Raw genomic sequence first — 23,328 nt, forward strand, 5'->3', positions numbered from 1 at the left:
TTCTAGTTAAACTGACTTAGCAGGGTTCTTGCTAGCATTAGATTTATAAGGAGGTGTACAGATGGGTCCAACAGAAGGTTCAAAAACCTGACTAAAGTTAGGGCAACAAAGAATCTTTGTCAGTATGTGTGTTTGTACATATGTATCTGTGTGTGTCTGATTTCTGGATGTATGTGTGTGTATCTGTGTGTATGTATGTATATCTGATGTGTGTGTATGTCTGTGTGGTGGGGAGTGGTTGGTGGTAGGAAACTCAGGAAGTGGAATTATTAGAACAGGTCTCTAGTGAGTGTGGCCATTTTTAGGACTAAATAGCTAACCAGTGATGTCACTGTAGTTGTAAAAAGAGAAATGAGAAAGAACTAATTTTAGGGAGAATTTACAATAATGCCTTCGTGAAGTCTTTGTAGAACTTTCATTCATAAGTGATGTCTGTTCCTCCTCTGAATTCCCATTTCCTTTATCCTATCTTAACTGTGCTTCTTACCACATTTCATCTTGGTAATTGCTGTACATATACAATTCTCCCTGATTCAGTTTTAACTTCCTGGGTGCAGGGACCATGCTCTTTTTTTTTTTTTTTTAAAGTCACTGGAGGGCTTTATTCTCCTCTCATATAGATACTCAGTAAATATTTACAGATTGAATGAATGTCTTTTCAATACCTTTTTTCTGACTGTTGTTGACATTGTTAGGAAAACTTGTAATTAGTAAAGAGTAAACATTTCAGTATTCTAAGTGGTTAATAATCATAATTAAATGAACATGATAAGTGGTAAATATATTGAGTTACGAAGACTTTTGATGGATCCATGCCGTCACTGGTGTTATAAGTACACATGATTTTAGTATACTAATACTCACGTAACCTCTGCATCAAATGTTTCTGCGTTTAAAATTAGGTTCATCAAACCTGCTTCATTTAACAGGTTGATAAAAAATTTCAAAGCCCTTTGAAAAGTGAATAGTGTTACAAAAAGTCCAAGATTGTCAAATACATAGTGTTTGAGATCTTACTGTTGTTATAATAGAGAAAAACATCCATGCACACCTATCTATAAAGTCTTCAAAAGGCACATGAGAATTCTAGTATGTTTTGAAGAACTTTAATCATTGCTTTTGTTAGACACTTATTTTAAAATATCTTTGTGGCTAATAATGATGATGATGAAGATGATGGTACTAGTAATAATTTCTTTAGCCTTTTATAATTTATAGAATTCACATGTATTATCCCAGATTCAACTGTTCATTAGGGGAAGGGACTAGCTCTTTATTACACTAAGTTACTGCTAAAACAAAACGAACAAACTTGCGAGTTCTATTCCTGGTCAGGGCACATACAAGAATCAACCAATAAATACATAAATAAGTGGAACAACAAATCATATATCTCTTTCTCTCATCTCTCTTTCTCAAAAAAAGAGAAAGAAAATGAAAAAACTGTGAAGTCATTTTAATGCAAATATATTTAGTTAACATGAAATTAATTTACTGATCTTCAAAAGACATATTGAAATTTATAAAATACATTCTAAACTAAAATAATGTTAGCTGTCAGCTACAATTGAAATTAAAATTTAAAAACGACAAGGGAAGTAGTTGAGGAAATTGAGCATTACATACAGTCCTCAAGAAGACAGTGCTGTTAAGTCTGTTCTTGTTGTCCCTTCTTGGCCGAGTTCATGGCCATGGAGAGGCAGCCGGGCAGAGAATAGTCTGGCTCTCACTTTCCCTTTCCTTTTTGCCTACTTCCTGCACCCCCACAGGCCTGACAGTTGGGTGTTGGTGTCCATTGTCCCATGAGGGCCCTCAGAGCTTCTACAGGACTTAGCACTCAGTAATAACAGAACACAGAATAACACATAAGCATGGGGAAAATATGCAATAACCATAAAATCAACAGAAATATCTCCCCTTAGATGACCTGCTGTTTAGGTATATGATAATCAATATTTGCAAGCACTTTGCTGTGGGAAGGGCCACCCCCTCATCAGTCAGCTGAGTGAAAGAGCTGAAGAACCCTGAGGGAAAAAAACTAAAAGCAGGAAAACAGTGATTTCAATGGTTTATAAAAAATAAAACCCAATAGTATTTACTGAATAAATGAATAGATGAATAAGAATATCTCCAAGAAGACAATACAGGGTGTCCCCCAAAATGTATATACACTTTAACAACTAATACCTCAAATTTGAGAAAATGAAGTGTATTTTAAACACTGCCTTTATAATTATTCAAAATGCGTGTATACATCTTTTGGGACACCCTATATTTGCATGCAAGAAATGTGAAATAATAACACATAATGAAATTGATGCCAAAAAAAATGCTAACAGTTGGATTTCAGATATGAGAGAGGATGTTGTAAGGAAAAGTTCCAGGAGGGCAGTGAACCCACAAGCAAGTGAGTCAGTATGAGGAAATAACTTCATGTCTGTATTCGTTTTCTATTGCTGTGTAACAAATGACCACAAACTGAGTGGCCCAGAACAGCATACACTTACCATCTTGCCTTCCCATGGGCAGGAGCCTGAGCATGGCTTGTCTGAGTCTTCTGCTCAGAGTCTTAAAGACTGAAATTAAGGCGTTGACTTGGTGTTCCTTTCTGGGGCTTGGAGACCTCTCCGAAGCTCACATGATTGGTGGTAGAATGCAGTTCCTTGAAGTTTTAGACCTGGGGTCCCTGTTTTCTTGCTGGCTGCCAGACAGGGACCTCACACATCCCGGCTCTGTGGCCTCTTTGCAACACGGCAGCTTCCTTCTTCAAGGCCAGCAAAGGAACCTCCCACTTCTTCCATCCTCTTTCAAAGGACTCACTGGATTAGGTCAGGCCCACCCGAGAAAGAAGTTTCCCTTTTGATTCACTAAGGTCAACTGATTAGGGATCTTACACAATTAAAACAATTTTTTTATATTTTTTTCAGTTACAGTTTACATTCAGTATTATTTTTGTATTAGTTTCAGGTGGGCAGCATAGTAGTTAGACAATCATATACTTTACAAAGTGTTCCCCCCAATATTTCCAGTACCCGTCTGTCACCAGATATAGTTATTACAGTATTATTTACTATATTTCCCGTGCTGTACAAGGGGTCTTAATTACACCTGTGAAATCTCTTTACCTTTGTCATATACCTAACATAATCACAGGAGTGATATAGCTCCACTTATTCCATGTTCTTCTGACTAAAAGCAAATTACAGCTTCTGTCCATGTCCAAGGGGATTATACAAGGGTGTGGGCCATTGCTGGTCACCTTCGAGTCCTGCCTACCAGTATCTTCTTTTGTAAATGATTCTTTTTTGTAAATTGTCTGAACATGTTTAAAAGTGAAATTTTTAAAAAGTGATTTAAAGAATGGGCCCTAGGTGTCAGATGTCAGGCTAAGAAAAATAACTTCTCTGACATTAGAGCTTTTACTTGCGTTTACTTAGGGGACCAGCTGTGGAAGGGGAGTGGAAAGGAATGAGTTATAATTAGAGAAACCCACCTCATCATTCTGATACACTGCGAGAGCTTCCTGACTGGCCTCTTGGTGGCTGGCCTTTCCTCTCTCCCATCTGCCTCTACTTGCAGTCAAGGTGATCTTTCCAAAATGCACATCCAATCATGTCACTACTGCTAAAAATACTTCTGCTGACTATTAGGTGGAACCCAGCTCTCTAGCCTCCTGGGAAAGGACTGCCATGCTGTTCAGCTTCATGTCCTAACACAGGCTTCACATGCCCTTCATTCACATGCAACGGAGGCAGTGACAGTAGGGGTATGAGGAGGGGGCAGATTTGAGAGACACTGAGCAGGTAGAATTACTTGGATGTGATGAGGGAGGTTGAGCTTGCTTCATGCACGGAAATAAGGAGTGCAGGTGCAGTAGCAGATGTGAGAGAGAAGATGAACTCAGTTTGAGGTCACGGTAGAAAATCACTCCCATGGACATGCTTGACCCTCTACTGGGTGCTGTGGGATCTCTAAAGGAAGCGCCAGGCATAACTTCTGTGGAGATAAGAATCTATGCGGCATTCAGAAATTATGGATTCACAAGAGAAGAAGGGCAATAGAAGGATTATCCCCAGGGTTAGATTACAGAGGTCGGGTAGGTAAGATATTAATAGCTGAGTGGAATTTTCCCTACTCCCTGAAGTACCCAATAAAAGCAATGACAGATAACATTGCTTTTCATTGTGTCTATGGTTTCAATGTTTAGACACCAGATGAGGAATTCTGAAACACCAGCTAGGTGTCCTGCAATTTAACTCAAGTCAATTCTGACTCTGTCTAACTGAAGGTAGCTTTAGATCCCACAAAAGTACCCTCCACTCTCACTCTTTAGATGCCAATCACAAGACCAGGTTGTCACGTGTGCTTCTGACCAATGGGCAATAAATCAAAGAGGTTTCCACCACGTCCTCCTCAGGTTTGATTAATTCACTGGAGTGGCTCACAGAGCTCAGGAAAACAGTTTACTTCATTTTTTTTATTAAAAAAAAAATTACCAAGGATTTATCCCAGGGATGCAAGGATGGTACAACATCCGTAAATCAATAAACGTGATACATCACATAAACAAATTGAAAGAAAAAAACCACATGGTCATATCAATTGATGCAGAAAAAGCATTCGACAAAATCCAACACCCATTTTTGATAATGCAAATTACCAGTTTTTTAATAAAAGGATATAATTTAGGAAAATCCAGATGGAAGAGGTGCATAAAGCAAGGTATGAGGAAGGGCACGAGCTTCCTTGTTCTTTTTGTGCGCACCACTGTCCCCAAATTTCCACATGTCCAGAAAGCTGGAAGCTCTCCAAACCCAGTAGTTCAAGGATTTTTATGGAGGCTTTATTATATAGGCATGGTTGATTGAATCATTGGCTTTGGTGATTGAACTCAATCTTCAGCCTCCACCCCCTCCCCAGAGGTTGGGAAGTAGGGCTGAAAGTTCCAACCTTCTAATCACTTGGTGGTTCCCCTGACAACCAGCTACCATCCTTAGCTTATTTAGGGGCTTTGCAAAAGTCACCTCATTAATGTAAACTCAGTTGTAGTTGAAAGGGCCTGGTTATGAGTAACAAGGCACCCATTCTACTTTCATGGTTCTGAAGCATTTCAGGAACTGAGGACAAAAGACCAAATATAACAAAAGATGCCCCTATGGCTCTTACATAGGAAATTATAAGTTTTAGGAACTATGTACTAGAAGCAGTGGACAAAGACCAAATATGTATGTATGTGTGTGTATGTATGTATGTATATATATGTGTGTGTGTGTGTGTGTATGTGTGTGTGTGTGTGTGTGTGTGTGTATAATTGATTTCGGAGAGGAATGGAGAGGGAGAGAGAGAGAAACATCAATGATGAGAGAGAATCATTGATTGGCTGCCTCCTGCATGCATACCCCCCCTCCCCCTGAGCCACAACTTCCTGATTCATAGGTTGATGCTCAACCACTGAGACACACCAGCCGGGCAAATATATATTTTTTATCATAAATTGCAATGCCAAACCATCTGCAATAAACATGATTTAAGGTGAATAGTTGAGGAAAGCTTTGAAATACCTGTGATGGGGATAGGTTAGATAAACATTTGCAATGGAAAACTTATAATTAGGATAGTTGGGTAAACTTTAATATAACAAAAATAATGCGTGTTGACTCAAGTAAATCCTTGCTAACACAGCTTTTTGTGCATTGTCTCCCCTTTATAGACCATTGGAGCGGTCCAGTGAAGATGTGGATATAATCTTCACGCGGCTGAAGGAAGTTAAAGCTTTTGAGAAATTTCACCCAAATCTCCTTCATCAGATTTGTTTATGTGGTTATTATGAGAATCTGGAAAAAGGAATAACATGTAAGAAATTCAACTCTAATAGTATACTTTTATGTCCAGTTTATGTTTATTTGTGGTTATTCTGTGCAGATAGATAGCACATGGGGTATTTATGTGCCAAATATTTGAGCTTCAACCGAAGATATTAGATTGACATTTCCCTCTACTTTGTTTATTCAGTTTCATGTAGACGTTTCCTTAACTCCTTTGTTCACAGCATGTAAATGGCTCTTCCAGGTCAGCCCACATCCAGATGGAGCTGGAAGAATATACTGATTCACATAATTCATCTGTATCCTTAGAAATTCAAATAATTATTTTCTCTAACCCCAAAAACACAATAGTTGGTAGGATCTCAAATAAGGATAAAAGGTCGCTTAACTAATGCTAATAGTAATGTTTTGAAATAACCTCAGTGATATTGTCTATTTCAGATGTGAAATAAGGGGCAGGGAGAGTAAAACAAGATAGTTAGCTGCATTTTTATAAAAGTATTTTCTCGTTAAAAAATTAATGCTTTTCTATTTGTTGGATGCTTTATGATGCTATAACAAAACACTCCCATCCAACTGGCTTGAATAATCAATTACTTGTGTAAGAGGAAAAATCAATTACTCACATGCCAGAAGTCTTGAGGTAGGATGGCTTCAAGGTTGGCTCAATGACATTATTAAACTCCCAGGTCCCTCCCATCTTTTTGTTTGTTGGATTTTGCTGTATATCCTCAGGTGTTGGCCTTTGTCCTTAGACTTGTCCCAAATGGATCTAAGATAGCTGCTGCCTGTCATTGGAAGCATTACATGCTAATGCAAATCATCCTGCTAAAGGACTATTTCTTGTGACTCTTTTTCACAAGTCCCACAGCAGACTTCCTGTATTGGCTAGAATTGTACCACAAGCCCATGTCTAAACCAATCACCACAAAGATAATGGGACTGCCATGATTGAATTAGACCAATCTCCGTATTACCCCATTGGAGCTAGGAAAGAAACTCTTGCTCTGAGCACTTGGCCCTTGAAGGAGGGTGGAAACTTGTATATAATTCTTATATATATATATAACTAGAGGCCCGGTGCACAAAAATCATGCATGGGTAGGGTCCCTAGGCCTGGCTGGAGACCAGGGCCAATCTGTGGGGTGACTGGCGGGGCAATTGGAAACTGCCTTGGCTGGCCTGGAGCATGTGGGCTGGTGGCAGCTCCTGTATTGAGTGTCTGCCCCCTGGTGGTCAGTGCACGTCATAGTGACCGGTCGTTCCACTGGTCAGTTGATTTGCATATTAGGCTTTTATTAGATAGGATAATAGAGTCATTAAACCTTATTTCCCACCAAGTGAAGTGATATATGTATTTTTCCTCTTGGTTCATCACATCTTGTAATTTTATTTTCTTAAATTTTCCTTTCTACTAAAATTCACAAACACTTTTTCACCTCATCAGTAACTATCTTTTTAGGATAAAATTCCAGGGCTTTTCCCATGCCTTCAATAACCTCAAAGAATTTAACATTCTTTTAAATTACCTACTTCCATTAAAACTCTAAGCTCTTCTCCTATTGAGTCAGTTCTATTAGAACTAATTTCCCTAAGGTCTATTTCTCCTTTTTACTTTTTCAGCAGACTTTTAGTCTCCCTCTCTAATTTGGATGATAAACTCAGGGGAAGGGACTTTGTCATACCCTATATCAACTAGGTGTTCAATAAACATTATTAATTATTAAAATTCATAATGATGTCAACCTTGGCCTAATCACTTTGAATTCAGCTTAATCTAGTTCAATTAAGTTTAATTTAAAAGGTGCTCCTCTGATTTTTTTTTTTTTACCATATTTCCAATTTAGTTCTGCAATAGGCTCCTCATTTAATTATTAAAATTTTGTGGACTGATTAATTTCATCTATAGGCAATAAGTTTTCTTTGTGCTATTGCTAAGGTGCATTTTTATCTGACAAGTGCTTTTAAAATATTATGATTTCCTTACCCATCCAAAAATATTACCCATAGCTTTTCAAGTTAAAATTAATTTTTCTCTCAATTAAATGAGGGAAGCAAACTAAACAAACTCACCTCTGAGTCACAGTGAATGTTAGAAAGGTGGAAATAAAAGAGGGGGGTCACCTAACTATTTCTGTGCTTTAAAGAATGCTCTCCTGTACCAGTGTGGAAGAGAGAGTGATCTGAGCAAGAGTAGACACAACAAGATGCATTGGCTGACAGTTAATTTGCATAAGGATATGCTGATTAGCCAATGGGAAGGGTAGCGGTCGTACGCTAATTACCATGTTTCTCTTTTATTAGTGTAGATGTTCAGTTAGATAAGAGAAAGGGAGGGCATGATTTTGGATGGGAAACCAACAGGGTCTGTCACAACATCATTCTAGAAAATTTAGAAGACAAAGAAAATAAAATCACCTGCAATTCCCAAACCCAGAGATTACTATTAACACTTTGTGTGTATCCTTAAAGATGTTTTCCCATGTGTACACACACACACATACACACACACGCACACAAGATAAGAGAAAGGGAGGGCATGATTTTGGATGGGAAACCAACAGGGTCTGTCACAACATCATTCTAGAAAATTTAGAAGACAAAGAAAATAAAATCACCTGCAATTCCCAAACCCAGAGATTACTATTAACACTTTGTGTGTATCCTTAAAGATGTTTTCCCATGTGTACACACACACACATACACACACACGCACACACACACACAGAGTCACACTTCTATTAAAACAACCATTCAAACATACTGTTTTCAAACATATTATTATTAATATCAGAAATTTCACTCTCTTGGGAATGAAACTCTATTTTCTGTTTCTTAAAGCCATTTTCAATATGTTTTTTAAATTGATTTCAGAAAGAGGAAGGGAGAAGGGAAGAGAGATAGAAACATCAATGATGAGAGAGAATCATTGATTGGCTGCCTCCTGCATGCTTCCTACTGTGGATCAAGCCCGCAACCCAGGCATTGTGCCCTGACCGGGAATCGAACCGTGACCTCTTGGTTCATGGGTCTGTCAATGCTCAGCCACTGAGCCCCACCAGCCAGGCTTAAAGCCATTTTCAAAATGAATCTAATATGATATATAATGTGAATTTGATTGGCAACTAAAAATGTCTTTTGGAGCCAGAAGTTAAAGCCCTAACTCTAATATAAATCACTTGCAAAGGCTAGGAACAGCAGTTACTGGAGAGGCCAGCTATAAACTCATCTGTTCCCCATCTGAAGCTTATCATTGCACTTGGTGGGATGCCATTGTCATTCTTCGCCCTTCCTTAGGGCAGCGGTTCTCAACCTGTGGGTCGTGACCCCTTTGGCGGTCAAATGACCCTTTCACAGGGGTCGCCTAAGACCATCCTGCATATCAGATATTTACATTACGATTCATAACAGTAGCAAAATTACAGTTATGAAGTAGCAACAAAAATAATTTTATGGTTGGGTCACAACATGAGGAACTGTTTTAAAGGGCCAGAAGGTTGAGAACCACTGCCTTAGGGAGTTTAGAGCAGCTTGTCTGTCACATTAAGTATGGCTCCCAGGGGCTTGCTGTTATGCCGGGCACTGGCCTTGCCAGAATCCAGCTGTTCTACGGAGTCCTCATGTGCTTTCTCATTGAGTCACTAGATCTCTGACTTTAACTATGAAAAGAATGTTAAAATATATCATTCCATCTGGTTATTTAGGTAGAATATTTAAAAGGATTGTTGGGTTTATATAAAAATTTTTTAAAAAGAACTTTATTGATTTTATCTTATTTATTTTAGAAGGAGAGAGAGAGAGAGAGAGAGAGAGAGAGAGAGAGGAGAGAGAGGAGAGAGGAGAGAGAAGAGAGAGATAAGAGAGAGATACATTGATCAGTTGCCTCCCATACACACCCCAACTAGGGATCAAACCCAAAACCTAGGTATGTGCTCTTATTGGGAATCAAACCAGCAACCTTCTGGTGCAGGGATGGTGCTCCAATCAACTGAACCACATTGGCTAGAGCTGTATGAAATTTTTGAACCAGTGTTTCAGAATGACTTTTCCAAGTACTGGACTTAACATGATATGGGAAATAAGGTTCTATCTAAACATCTAAAGGTTTCCTCTCTAAGAGTACAAAAGTAAAGCAAAATCAGGTTCAGAAATTCCTGATGAGAGTCATTTCCAAGGAGCACTTAACTCCTAATGCCTAAAGTAGTGAATTTATTTAAAAAAAAGAAGCAGGAGCAAACAAAAAATAACAGGAAAACAGACAGTGATAATACAATCATTAAAACTTTTAAAGCAGATTTTAATTTTTTAAGTCATTCATTGCTTAGCTTCAAAGGAGACATTCAATCCTAGAAAACACTTTGCTTTTAATAGAAATAGACTTAAGAAATTAGGGTAGTGGTCTGGTTTTATTGAGTCAAATAACCTTGTTAATATGTACCCTATCTAGAATAATAATTTTCCAAGAATCATAATATAATAAAGTATCTTTAAGATAAATTTCATAGAACATTATTCTTCTTAAATTCAAAGGACATATGGTACTCAGGTTATCATTCCTTATTACTGCTCTGTAAACATGAAAGTTACGTTTAAATAGAATTCCATTTCATAGAATATTGAATAAATAGGATATAGCGTTGTTGATAGATGAGAAAAAGAAAAATATGACATGTTCTTATGAGAACAAGTAGAGAAAGAGCCATAAGCTCAGCTAAGTTCAAGTCTCACTTACTGGTATAATAATCAGTGAGAAACTATCAGGTCATACGGTAAAACCGGCAAAGTGACATGACTGTTTCTTTTCCAGTATTTCGTCAAGGTGACATTGGCACAAACTGGTATGCTGTCCTGGCAGGGTCTCTGGATGTAAAAGTATCTGAGACCAGCAGTCACCAGGTAAGATGCCTTATTCCTTTTTTTTTAAAGTAGAACTTATTATTATTTTTAAATGACACATTATCCCTATGTCTTCTATGCCATCAAAATTACATTTCAAACCTCTTTCCTCTAGTATGAAGTTCAAGGGTTTGATGAATTTCTTTACTAAATTACTCAAGGAACATACACACTGAATGTCTTCTGTGATTTGAGTAGGTGCCAGGTGTTGGAGCATGAAATCCAGGAGCCCTTGCCTGCCTTCCAGGAGCTTGCTGTCTATGGGAAATGCAAACAATTCATTTGCGATGTGATAAATTGCTGTTGTGTAAGGTGAAATGTGAGCAAAGGGGGAAGGAGAAGCAAGTCTTACTAGGTTTCTCCTTAGAGCCTTCCTCCATCTGGTGTCCTGACTTTTCCATCCTAGAAGTGACCCCCCTGTGACCTTTTAGGTGCCCCCCCCCACCCCATGCAGGAAAATGTGGTCAATGCAGCCCTCTTACAATTTCTCACTATTTCTCTACCTCGTCTTTCAAATGGAGGAGGGCCAATGATGACTTTTCCCCCTAAAGTGCAGCACTGGCTTCCTTATCTTCCTTAGTCACCTCCGAGGAGCTTGGCATCCTAAAAGATAAAACTCGTGTTCTTCTCCCCACCCCATGCCACAATGTTTGTGAATATTTAAAATTAGACTCAGAGTCTCCTTTCACATCTGCACTGACTCTTACTCCATCATTAATCATCATTAACCAGCATGTACAGAACCTTCCCATTAGGAGCCAAGGACCTTAACTCTCAAAAGAATGGCCCCTAGAAGCCATCGTCAAGCTTCAGTATGAAAATGGTCCAAGTTTTCTATCCACATATTCAGGACTCAAGCTAAACACAGAGGGAAGAGAACTGGCTAATTGTAAAATCAGAACGAATTATCAAGAAAAATCAAAGAAACAATGAAAGGGACAAATAACCTGTTGCTGAGTTCCATGTGTAAGACAGTGCCTCTGAGCCTTGTTCATATGTAGCACACTTCAACTGTGAGAAACGTTCATGACATACTAAATCTGAGATTTAAATTTTGTAGGGACTTACGTGCCTATTGGAGTTGCCCGTGTTATACCTATCTAAAAACCCAAACGATTGTTGGTAAGGTGGACATTTGGAGTTTGGAATATAGGTGCCTGTGTTATACCCTTTGTTAGATGGTTAGCATCTCAGGCCAGTGCCAGCGTCCAGTTTAACCAATAGCATACTTTTTCTATACATCAACACATTGAAAGACATTGCCTGGAACCTATACTCCCTATCCCCCCGGCCTTGAGGGTACTTCCCTCTTGCCCTCTCTCACAAGGCCAGGTTTCTTTTGGATTTCAGAGAGGGCCAAGGTGAGAGCTAGGTTTTGATTCCTGTAAGCTGCCTCCGTTTCCCAATGGCACTGAGAAGAGCTAGCGGGCATTTATTTGGTATCTGCCACGTGCTAGGCAGTGTTCTAAGCACTTAACAGGTGTTTGTTTACCCCTTTAATCCTCACAGTAACCCTAGGAGGTAGGTCATATTACTGTTCTCATGTTATAGGTGAGGTCACTAAGGCCCTGAGTAGTTAAATCGCCTGCCCCAAGTAATGTATCTAGAAGTTAGGGAAACTAAGATTAAAACCCAAGCAGTCCAGCATCACAACATATACTCTTAGCCACTGCCCTACACTAATTGACTCAGGAGAAGTATGCCAAAGCTGCCCACCTTCTACCTGCAGACTGCTGTCCTGGTGGGTGCCCTCTGGGCCTTTTGCTCAGAGCTGCTCCTGATGCTTACCTTAACCCCGTCTCACCTGTGTGGTTGTACGGAGGGGACAGGGCCTGGAAGAGGATGAGTCTCCTTGCTTCTCCAGGTGGTCTTCAATGAATAATGGTGGAGAGAGGGGGGAAGCTGAAAAGGCAAAGGCGCGGAAAGAGAGAAAAGGGAAAGCATATGAGAATTAAAGAGGAAAAGGGTGAGAAGGAAAGGAAAACAGAGGCAAGAGAGATGAGGAAGGAATAATAATAATTTTAAAAAGGGAAGGCAGATGTACCTAAGGGATGATTAATCACACCAGCAGTGATGTGCTGACTCAGCAGATGTTAAAAGCTGTGTGAGATTTTGATGGTATTAAAATAGTATTTGACCAGGGGCTCTTGGACTATTGCCCTGGACCAATTATCTCTCACCATGCAGTCCCAGCAAAGAATAGCTGAGTAACACTTTGTTATTAGCTGTGGCTTTGTTTTTTTTTAAATTTTAACAAACTTTTAATTCTAGATTTTAGCTGTGGTTTTAACCTCAAACCCAATGCTGAGAACTTTCCAAAGCTGGGCTTGGCCATCTCTTAAGTTGTTGGAATTATTAGCTTTGTATCAAAGCTGGCGTCCTGCCTCCCCAGTGTATGTCACCCCTCAATGTCCAAGGTTTTCTGGATTGATTTGTATAGTCACTAAGACATAAGGATGATGAAGCACATTGCCCTCTAATCCTCCAGCACTCCAGAGAGTGGCTGGAGGTAGACAGAGGGCCCGGCCTTTTAATCAACTCTGATGGGCAGGACATGGTTTCAGCCACAGGGGAGGAAGAAGCTAAGGAGAATGAGCAAGATGGATGTACCCCATTCCATGGCAAATTGCTTGAAAAGGAGAAACAAAAAAGTGATTTCTATCTGAGCTGGCCTTTTAATGGGTTCCGGGTCTCTGCCCTCTAGTGGCGTGGCCAAGTCAGAGTAGTGCCTTATATTAGGGTTCTCCAGAGAAGTGGAACCAACTGGAAATAGACAGGTGAAGATTTATTTTAAGGAATTGGCTTATGGGATTGTGGGGGCTGGGAAATTAAACATCTGTAGAGTAAGCTGACAGGCGGGAGATTCATGTAAAAGGTGATGCTGCAGCCTTAACGCTAAAAGCTGGACACTCAGGTAGAGTTTCTATGTTGCAGTCCGGAAGCAGAATTACTTCTTCTTGGGGAAACCTCAAGGGAAATCTGTTTGCTCTTAAGGCCTTCACCCACATTATGGAGGGCAATCTGCTTTACTTCAAGTCTACTGATGATAAATGTTAATTACATATAAAATATTTTATGGCACAATTAGACTGTCTAAGGAACTGGTTACCATAGTTGACATATAAATTAACCATCATATTCCCCAATGGGAGAAAAATGGGGTTGGGTGATGGTCCATAAGGGGAGAAACAAAAATGACCTGGAATTTCTATTCCTGGAGATCAGCAACAACATTGCTAAGTGCCTTCATTGTGTCACACTGTGCTAGGGGTTCTGGGAACATTAATGACTTCATCTTTAGGCATGTATGTTCTATTTTATAATTGAGCTTGAAAATAGAGCTCAGCAACATAGGTATAATTTTTCCTGGACCAAATTAAAATTTGAATTAAGGCCTGACATACTCCAAATTTTATGTTACCAGTATTTCTACTGTTCACACAGGAAAAATGGTGGGCATGGGCAGTAAAAAAATGAGAAGGAGAAGGAGGACGAGGAGGAAAAGAAAAGTTAAAAGAGTCTAAGAATTAAGGAAAGAGATAGGGCAGAGTATCTTGCTAGCTTACCTCTTCATTTTCATTCCTCAAGTCTCTACCTGCCCTGCATGTCTGTCTTATCTGAGTCAGAACTCAGAGGAGATGGTGGTGATAAATTCTCAAACTTATCTCTGAGTTTCAGCCCCTCATTGGGGTGTTAGCTGAGCCAGAATGGTGAGAAAAGAGCAGGAATAGCTAATGGTAATGGAGCGCCCACTATAGGCAGTTATGTGTAGAGCACTTTACAAGCATTATTTCACTACACTGCCCTCTCCTGTTTAGTGCTATTAGTTTCATTTTACAAGTAAGATGCTAAATGACTTGCCAAGGTCACACAGTCATTAGGTATCAGAGCCAATTCTTTGTGATCCTAGAGCTCAAGTTCTTGACCAGTTTGGTTGTACAGCTGCCATCCAGAAGGAATAGTGAGTGATCTGGGGAGAAGGAGCTTTTCTCTTACAGCTCCTGCAGCCACCCTCCTGCATTTCTGATTCCAGCTCAGAGCTCCACACCTTCTCACCTGCAAGCCCACCTCACAGGTGTTTCCTCCACCTGAGACATGCTATAGGGGATGGCCTACTTCTCATAGTCTGCAGAAACCCACGGGATGTGGGCCCTCCTTCCACCACCTTTCAGATTAGGAGATACATAGTGAAATGACCATGTTCCATTCCCTCAAAAGGCTTCTGGGTTAGAGCATGGGGTAGATAAGTATGGGTGATAAGGGAGGGAGATTGAGGTACAGTATGTACAAGGTAAAGGTGAAATGTTAGAATTGGTGTTGATGGAATGTATGGGGAGTTGAGAGAAAGGGAGGATCCTGCCATGAATGAAGAGGTGGATGGCGATGCCATTAATTGAAATAAGGAACACATAATGAAGAAGAACTCTTCACAGATTCTGGCATATTGTTTTTATATTATATATTTATTAGGTGATACTGATTTGATGGAATTTTTTCTAAACAAAATCACCCTATTTCTTTTATATAGTTATAGGAAAATATAACTATTTATAACTTTCAAGAATACATAGAACATACATATTTTATTTGTCTCATAAAATTCATATTACCTTCCCACCTTTTTCAATGCAATATTACTTTTTGTCCCTTCCCATCATCCCCATGTACTTTTTTGCTCACTGGGTTAAGAAAACACAGCTTCTTGCTCTCCGTATGGTTGGTTTGGCATGCTCTTTTTGAATTCCTTGGGCTCTAGGTTGAGGGTTACACATTTCTTATTGATGATGTCCACCGAGCATAGTAGTAGTAACTCTCATCGTTTACAAAGTGTTTCACTTGCATGTTTTTGTCTGAGCCACTCTTTGAAGTGGACCCAACTGTGCTAGATTTTGCTCGAAGTCACAGGGCAAGGAGTGGTCTGCTCAAGATGGCTAGTGGTGACCCATACAGCTGGAAATCACCATGATTTTTGTACCCAATCAGGCCCTGCCTTGCCACCCTTAGCAGTGCCAGCATGTGCTCCATTTGCCTGGGGCCTACAAAGGGATCTTATCACAAGCATTTCCAGTACCATGGGTGGTGGTCGTGGTGTGTTGACCCTTCTTTGCCCCCTTAAGTCACTGATGCCTAAGATTCTAACAGAGAAAGCCACCCGTTCCACACTTGGGAGAAGTATTAAAATACAAACGCCCTGGTGAGTGATGATATAAACTTTAGGCCCTTTCCTGGAAGGGGAGGACAGAGAAAAAAAGCTGATGGGCTGTGGAGAGCCAGAGGGTTCTCCTCCTAGTTCTGTTTGGGGTGACCACCTGGTCAGTTTAGGATCACAAGCCTGCCAGCCGGGAGGCAGACCTGGCAGGCTGAGCCTGCCTCCCCTGCGGGTCTGCCTCTGGCTCCAACGGGCCCACCGTGGTCCGAAATCCTGCCGAGCTGGGTTAGAGCCACCTTCCTCTCACACAGCCCAGCCAACTAACTCTCTGTGCTGCTTCCCTGTCTTCTCTTTGCCTGAAACTCCTACCCCCCAGCCCCAGGCTTCAAGTATGGCCTGGAGTGAGGAACACCAAAGCCCCTGGACAAGGAGCGGGACAGTGGGTCCTGCCTCTTGGAGACCCACCCTGAGGAGCCGGTGCTGTGTGCTTTTTTCCCTTTGTTATGGCCTTGAAACCATGTTTGTGATAAGAATTATGAGAAATTATACATAGACTCTTCTGTTCCTATGATTTTGATGAAATTTTATTAATTTATTTTTTAAATCCTCACCCGAGAATATGTTTTCATTGATTTTTAGAGAGAGAGAGAGAGGAAGGGAGGGAGGGAGAGCAAGGGAAAGAGAGAAAGGAACATTGATATGAGAGAGAAACATCAATCGGTTGCCTCCCATACATGCCCCAACCGGGGATCGAACCTGCAACCTTTTGGTGTATGGGACAATGCTCCAACCAACTGAGCCACACGGCCAGGGAAATTTTGATGAAATTTTAAAGATTACTATCCTTGCAAATATCTTCCTACAAATCATATTGATTCTGCTACTCCATAAAACGAAACCTACTTCAGAAACACTCTTACTCCCTGTGCCTGTGTAATTGTCAGATATGCCTCCCCCAGCTTCCCACACACTGCTCCTGCCTCGGCCAGTCTCTCTCTTACCCCATGAAACTTAGAATGGCCAGCAGAGGACCTGTTCACACACCACTTCCCCAGCCCAAAGTGTCCCAACCGGGCTCACATAACTTGCACTTGGCAGCACCGATCCTATTTAGGATTCATCTTTCCAGTTCCCAGGGGCCCCTGGCCCTATCCGCAGTCTCTTACCTAAGCTTAACCAGGACACTTACACCTTCAGGTGCCCACAGCTGAATTCTTCTCTCAAGGACCTGCCTGTCTGGGTGTCTTTTTAAGTCAGATATTTTACATTCCCACGAGAATGAATACTATGGGTATACTTTTTTTTCGTTATATGTGAATAGATTTAGGGTGAAAAGTGAAAATTGGTACAAATTATAAACAATAAACTTAAAAATAATAAATAGGCTTATAAACTGCACTATGTCAAGCAACAATATCCAAGTGTGTGTGTGTGTGTGTGTGTGTGTGTGTGTGTGTTTCAGACAGAGAAAGAGAGAAAAGGTCCTGCTATTTGCAGATTTTATAGGTGAGGGGCCTTTTAGGCATGGTAAATATTGGAGTCCCAGATACACATAAGGCTTTAAATTAATCTTCACATCCAAGAAAGTATAATATGTTTCCAGTCATATCAAAGTAGAATTTCATATGGCTGTTTGGTGCATACAGGTTCGTGCTGCAAAATAGAGAATGAGATGATATATTAATTCATTAAAACTTCTACATCTCTTTAACAAATCTCGTTTGAATTGTAAATATATACCTAATGCAAAACACAGTGGTTAAAATCAGGCATTTGAAGTTTTCCCTCTGCCACTTAATTACTGTGACCTTAGGCAAGTTAGATTACCTATAAGTTGGGGATAGCAGTTCTATCTTAAATGAGTTAGTGTATATGAAGTACGTAGCACAAAACTTGGCATAGAGCAGGGGTTCTGGTGCTTTTCTTTCTTTTTTTTTTCCATTTCCAGAAAGAAAAGTTAATTGCCCAGAGTGGGAAATGCTATTGATGGCTATGCCTGCAATGCTGTAATTCTACCACAAGAGGGAAGTGCTAGCATATAAAATGTACTCCGTATGGGAAATGGGGAGAAGTTTAACAATGTTGTTCAGCCATTTCGTGGGATCAGAGAATCTGAGCAGCACTTGGCTTTGGTCATCATTTTATACATCCTCGCATCTGTCTCTGTGAAATTCTCTGGCCATTTCTAGCCCAATTTTGGGGAAGGATCTCTTACTGGTACCCCCTCCCCCCCCCAAAGTAAAATGTGCTCTTATTTACCCTCTCTTTATCTCTACATCAAAGATGTTTTTAAGCGTTAGTTTTGGTTATAAACTGTAAAGGACGGGCAGGTTTCTCCTTTATGTGGGCCTGTCTTTCTCTGTCTTTCTGCCTTTGCCTGTCTGTTTCTTCCATTCACTCTCATCTCATCCCATTGTTTTCAGACAGAGAACATGGTCATTATCAGGAAACATTTTCTGAACACATTGATGGAGCCCATAAAACTTGGACGGTGCCAAGCCCACGGTGGTAGTTTGTAATCTCTTGCTACTTGTCTATGCTCAGGTCATTTGTTCGGAACTGATCAGGTTTATTTGGCATCCTGCGCCATATATCCACACACTGTATTCGGGTTTTTGCCATGTAATTCTTTGTTTGGGTGGATGCAAGACTGAGCCACAGTGCAGCACAGGCTGGCCCTCTGTTGAACTGGGGTTGGCCTTCCTCCTTCAATGGTCACAAGGCCAACGCTGGTCCATCTGACGGCACCTTCCTGCAGCCAGCGTGCCTGGTCCTGTTACGCTGTGTCTAACACTCCGATTCCAGGGAAGTGCTTGAAAAGTAACAGATCTTGTCTTCCCTGTTTGTTAAAAAATCCACATTTGACTTAGAACTATTTTGCCTTTGTGCTTGGCGTTAAATCCTTTAGATGGCAAATGCTCTCTAATGTCTTGACAACTTCAGAGATTAGGTTCCATTAAATTTTTACTTTTTAAAATAACTTGGAGCATTCAATAAATTTCAGTACTAAATTCAAACCCATGAAACAAACACAGACACTACCAAACTTAATGGCAAGAATTGCCTATAGTCCTAAAATAAAAATTGTAAAAACATTTGCTTTGTAAAGGTTTGTGTCTTAGGGTCTACACACTTGAAGGACCAATTTGTTCCTCAATGTTAACACAACATGTATCCAAAGCAATAAATGTGCTGTGAGATGAACTCTTCTTGAGCAACATGGAAATGATGTATATGTGCATAAGTGCACAGCAAAAGAAACCATCAATAAAGTAAAAAGTCAACCTATAGAATGGGAAAAATATTTACAATATTTACAAACCACATATCTGATAAGGGGTTAATACAGTGATGGCGAACCTATGACACGCATGTCAGAGGTGACACGCGAACTCATTTTTTTGGTTGATTTTTCTTTGTTAAATGGCATTTAAATATATTAAATAAATATCAAAAATATAAGTCTTTGTTGTACTATGGTTGCAAATATCAAAAAATTTCTATACGTGACACGGCACCAGAGTTAAGTTAGGGTTTTTCAAAATGCTGACACGCCGAGCTCAAAAGGTTCACCATCACTGGGTTAATATAAAAAATATATAAGGAACTCATACAGCTCAGATTGCAAAAAACAAGCCAATTATAAAATGGGCAAAGGATTGAGTAGACATGTCTCCAAAGAAGATACACGAAAGGCCAGCAGGTTCATGAGCTGCTCCGCATTGATGCTTTTAAGTAATAAAAGTATCAATATTTATGACCCACCCCTGTCAAGTCATAAATATTAGGGAAATGCGAATTAAAGCCACAATGAGATGCCTGATAGGGTGCTCATCATCTAAAAGATAAGAAATGCTGGTGTGCATGTGGAGAACAGGGAGCCCTTGTGCACTGTTGGTGGGATTGCAGCCACTATGGAAAACAGTACAGGGATTCCTCAAAAAAATTAAGAATAGAACTACCGTGTGATCCAGCAAATTGGCTTCTGGGAATATACGCAAAGGTAATGAAAACACTAAATGGAAATGATACCTGCACCCCCACGTTCATAGCAGCATTGTTTACCACAGCCAAGACATAAAACAACGTGCCATCTATAGACGAGTGGGTACAGAGATGTGATAAATATACAAGGGAATAGTACCCAGCCGTAAACAGCGAGGACTCCCACCATTCAGAACAACATGGATGGACCTTGGAGGTGTTATGCTAAGTGAAATATGCCAGACAGGGAAAGACAAATACTGCCTGCTCTCACTTATACGTGGAATCTTAAAAAAAACATAATAAAAAGATCAGATACCCCTGGAAGTTATAGGACAATTAAGAAATCTTTATGTTTATTTGATTGGTTGTTATTTTAAGTTTCATCAGGCTGTCTGTAACTTGCGTCGGTTGGATTTTAGTAGACGCTTATAGACATCATTTGCAAGGCACATGTTTATTAGCTTGGATATCAGTGACATATAATCACTGGCTTTCTTAGCACCATTCCCATTTTCATACTGTAGCTGTACATTTTATTGAAACAAGCAAATAAAATGCCTCATATGAGAATGCTGCTTTATGAAAACTCAGTATACCATAATTCTGACATACAAAGCAGATAAATTAAGGGGTGATTAGTAGCAGAACGAAAGGATTCTTTGATTTACAGCAGGATTCATCAGAAGGGTTTCTTTGAATACAAGCTCCCCCAGAGAGCTGAAGTGTTTTGCAGATCATTCAAACCACTGGACATCCAAACTGGGCGTCAGAGAAACTTGGAATTTAAGTGTTGAAAAGCCATTGTTAATGGAAGATTAACAGGAAATGAATATAGAGCTTCTCTGTTACTTAAATAATAGAAAAATACAGGGTGTCCCTAAAAAATGTATACACACTTTAACAGCTGATAACTCAATTTTGAAAGTGAAATGTATTTTAATAAACACTTCCTTTATAATTATTCAAAGTGTGTATACATTTTTGGGGACATCTAATATAATTTGCTTTTTAGAAATTTTGATAGCCTAAATATGGCTGTCAGAAATAATACTTCCCATTATTTATGGAGCACCTATGATATGCCAGGAACCATACAGAACTCAGTGTATATATATTATTTTATTTTTATTGAATCCTGCTAATAATCTTATAAGAAAGATTGCTTCCATCCCACAAATGAAGTACTGTGCAAAGCATTTTAAATACATCTCACTTAACTGCTGTGAGGAATAAATGAGACATCATAGTCAAGACACCTGGCCAAGTGCATGGCACATAGTAGGGCACTCACCCACGTGGAGATCCGCTTTGATACTGATGCACAGTAGGGTGTGCGCTATTAAGGCCAAGTGGGTAATTGAGTGTTGTAGAGGGTAGGAGAAGGAGTGATCAAGTGGACTGGTAAATGAAAGAGTGCTGGATCAGATCGGGAGAAGAACCCAGATGACATGTCAGTGACGTACCATCGGTCATTCTCTTGAGAGCCCATACCTCTAGTTATATAGTGTAAGGCCTCAGAGACCCACTATGCTTCACTAACAGTGAAGTCTTCCCATGTGTCACCCAAGGGATACTGCACTTACGATGTGTCTGATGCAAAGCAATAAGCGATGAGCTGGTCTCTGTCCCTGTGACACAAGTCTCTTTGGCAATGCTGGTTTGACCAGTGCCTACCCAGAGGGCTCAGTGTAACTCGGGACTCGCAGCCATGTTTGGCTAACCCACTCTTTGTCTTGGGTGTCTCCAGAAGCTGACCTGGAGATAATGATTGGCCCTAAGTGGGTTTTATTTGGACATGACCCTGGGAAGCATTATAAAGGAGTAGGGAAATGAGATAAGAAATGAAGGAAAGCCAATAGAAGTGTTGATAAGAGGATTTCCACTGTGGGCAACTGAGCTCACTCCCCAGGGGACCCTCTAAAAAACTGTGTAGGGTTAGAAAGCCAGGGTACTCAACCTTCCTACTCTCATGCTTCTTTGGTGGAGGGTGTACCGCCCAGGCATTAACTGCCCAGCACTCTGCCCTCAGGTGGAGCAATGCAGAGGTATGAATGGCAACCATCCAGAAAGCTAAGTGATGGGGGAGGGAGGGGACAGGTAAAGGGTGGGGGCATCTGGCAGGACTCCAGCAGCATCTGCTAAACCCACCTTCATATATTAAAGACATTCAAGTTCTTAAATCTTCACTTCATATTTGAAAATCCTTAAAATAAATTGCCATCTTATCCCAAAATAGGACATTTCTTTACTATTGTTAACATATATTTTAAAAAAGTATGTTTTTGTTGATTTCAGAGAGAGGAAGGGAGAGAGAGATAGAAACATCAATGATGAGAGAGAAACATTGATTGGCTGCCTCCTGCACACCCCCTACTGGGGATGAGCCTGTAACCCGGGCACATGCCCTGACCGGAAATCAACCCTGAGCTCCTGGTTCAAAGGTTGGCTCTCAACCAGCCGGACAATGTTGTTAATATTTTATATTTCCTGAGTAGGTGCTGCTTGCTTTCCTCAGTCTCTATGTCACTGTAAATATTTTCTTCCAGGTGGCCTTTATTGTACTTTTGCTTTAGACTTTGCGGACAACTTTAGATATTTGTTACGTGGATAGTGGCAGGAGTAATATTTATGACCCACCCCTGTCAAGTCTTAAAATAAAATTTAACACTGGAAAGTACAGATTAGGCAACAGAATCCTTTCTGAAGGGTTCAGAAGATAAAATGAAGTAAGCTAATGGAATTCTCAAAGGAACCTGATACGCTAGAGAATTCACGAAGCTCTGTGATTTATCATAATCCATCTTGTGCTTTTAGTAGAATTTGAAAATTACTCCGACGTACCATACTGTTGCTGACTATTGACATGTCATTTCTCAGGATATGTTTCTGGCTGAATTTGTTTGCAACTGACTTTCTGGTAAATTTATTAGCAGGATGTTCTTAAGTTCTCCCCTAATCTTTTATTCTTTTCTGAGATGTTATTGATTTTATTTTCCTGAACACAATTTTTGATGGTAATATCTGTGCAGAAGCAATTTGCTATGGTTCAGGGAACTGGATTCTTATGGGCATTTGCCTTAGTAATGTGATTATGGAGTCACTAAGTTGATCTTAACCACATTTGCCTATTATGGTGTATTAGATGAATGAAAGGAAAGCTGTGCTTTCTAACTCAGGATTACCCTTGTGTATCTCCCTTGGTCGGTAATGCCTGGCAAAATTAATGTCCAGGTGATTTTGAGTGGCTGTTTGTATTATTTGAAACTAGTTAGGATTACATCCCAATATTATCACTGGTGTTGCCTGCAGAGAGTAAATTACTTTTTTGGTACACCTTAAGAAACTTTTAAATCATCGATTCACAACATTTCATAAACTAGCCATCCTGCACTTAATCAGATGCTGTTTTTACTCTGCTGTGGCTGCAGGAGGCAGCATGATACAAAAAGCTTAGGATCTACAGTCAGAGAG

The 23,328-nt window shown here is 40.1% G+C and overlaps 1 protein-coding gene across 2 annotated transcripts in view; it reads left to right on the forward strand.

The window, feature by feature from the left end:
* The first annotated feature begins 5,710 nt into the window (after positions 1-5,710).
* RAPGEF4 (Rap guanine nucleotide exchange factor (GEF) 4) overlaps positions 5,711-23,328 on the forward strand; it is a 227,305-nt gene continuing 209,687 nt past the window's right edge. For both annotated transcript variants that reach the window (XM_005857587.2, XM_005857588.2), the window contains exons 1-2: positions 5,711-5,853; positions 10,633-10,721. The gene's annotated coding sequence lies outside the window, so the exon portion shown is untranslated. The remainder of the gene's footprint in view (positions 5,854-10,632; positions 10,722-23,328) is intronic.

This window comes from Myotis brandtii, unplaced genomic scaffold (assembly GCF_000412655.1).
Source record: "Myotis brandtii unplaced genomic scaffold, ASM41265v1 scaffold112, whole genome shotgun sequence".
NCBI classification, from domain to species: domain Eukaryota; kingdom Metazoa; phylum Chordata; class Mammalia; order Chiroptera; family Vespertilionidae; genus Myotis; species Myotis brandtii.